The following is a 1,468-nucleotide window of genomic DNA, read 5'->3' on the forward strand; positions in this document are numbered from 1 at the left end:
TCAACTCCTATATCGCATTTGAATTGTTGGTTTATTCCTTTGACTGGCCCATATCTTCAATTTTTTAGTGTGAGTCATTAGTTTTTGCTTGCATCTAGTCATTTAATTACCTTAATTAGTTTATTCTGTAGATTGTTTTCAGTATTTTTACATAGGATTTTCCTGCTGAATGACTTTGTAGTCTATCTGTTCTTTGACATTCAGTTCAGCTTATTCAAGACCTTTAACTTAGGTTTTGTTTAACAAATCAGAATTTTTCAGTTCTTGTTTCTTGCCCTGCCTGTATGGTGCCTCCCCCCCCACCCCGGTTAGGAGGGTCTACTTAGGTATTATGAACCCCAGACAGAATTTTCCACACCAAACTGGCCTCCTCTTGTAGGAAAGAGTCACCCACACCAGTTTTTTTATTTTCAGGCAAAATGAGAATTATTTTATTTTAATTATCACAATGGAAACAGTGTATGGGTTTTATTGGTCGGTTTGACTGCAGTAAGAAACATCTCCAAAACTTCAGTGGCTCACAAGAGCAAACATTTATTTCTCACTCATTTCAGCTAACAACATCAAGTCTGCTGATATGGCCCTGCTCCCAGGTCTCTGAAGGACAAACTGTTCTGCTGGTACTGGAAAAAGAATAAGAGAAGTGGCAAAACACAAATGCTCCTAAAACTTCTGCTCAGATATACCATGTCATGTTCTCTCTCACATTTCTTTAGTCAACAAATTCTGGAGCAAAACCTGACTATGGGAGGGACATGGACATATCTCCACCTGCAGAGCAGCACTGTGAATTATCCAGTCCTGGGAACAGATATCAAAACCTCTTGTAGAGAAAGTGGTGAATAGGTAGTGTGTTAGTTTACAAACTTCTGGAATGTGATATACCAGAGCTGGAACAGCTTTTAAGAAGGGGAAATTAATAAGCTACAAGTTTACAGTTCTAAGGAAGTGAAAGTGTCCAAATTAAGACACCAGCAAGATGTTACCTTCACCTCAGAAAGCCCAATGGGTCAGGCATACCTCGATCAACTGTGTAGTCATGTGGTTGCCATCTGCTGGTCCCTTGCTTCTGGGCTCCATTGCTTTCAGCCTCTGTTCTTGTGGTGGTTCCTCACTTTGCTTCTCCAGGGTTGGCTTTCATTTCTTGGCTTCCATTGGATCTCTTCAGGTTCCGGATTCTCAATGTGATGGCTGCTGGGCACCAAGCATCTCCAAACATCTGTTTCTCTGTCTCAGCTCTGCTCTGAAGTTTCTGTTGGCTCTGTTGTTTCTGACTCTCTTCAAAATGTTTTGTCTTTTAAAGGATTAAGCCTGCACCAGTTTTCCCTGAGGGTGAGACCCAGCGTATTAAACAGTATTCCTATGAAGCTTCTAGACTCTGCATTTTTCCTATTCTGCCCAGTATGTGTTCTTTTATGCCTGCAGGCCCCACCAGCAAAAAGTGATGCAGTACCTTTAACTTCAACAG

Source organism: Tamandua tetradactyla, chromosome X (genome assembly GCF_023851605.1).
Source record: "Tamandua tetradactyla isolate mTamTet1 chromosome X, mTamTet1.pri, whole genome shotgun sequence".
Taxonomy (NCBI): domain Eukaryota; kingdom Metazoa; phylum Chordata; class Mammalia; order Pilosa; family Myrmecophagidae; genus Tamandua; species Tamandua tetradactyla.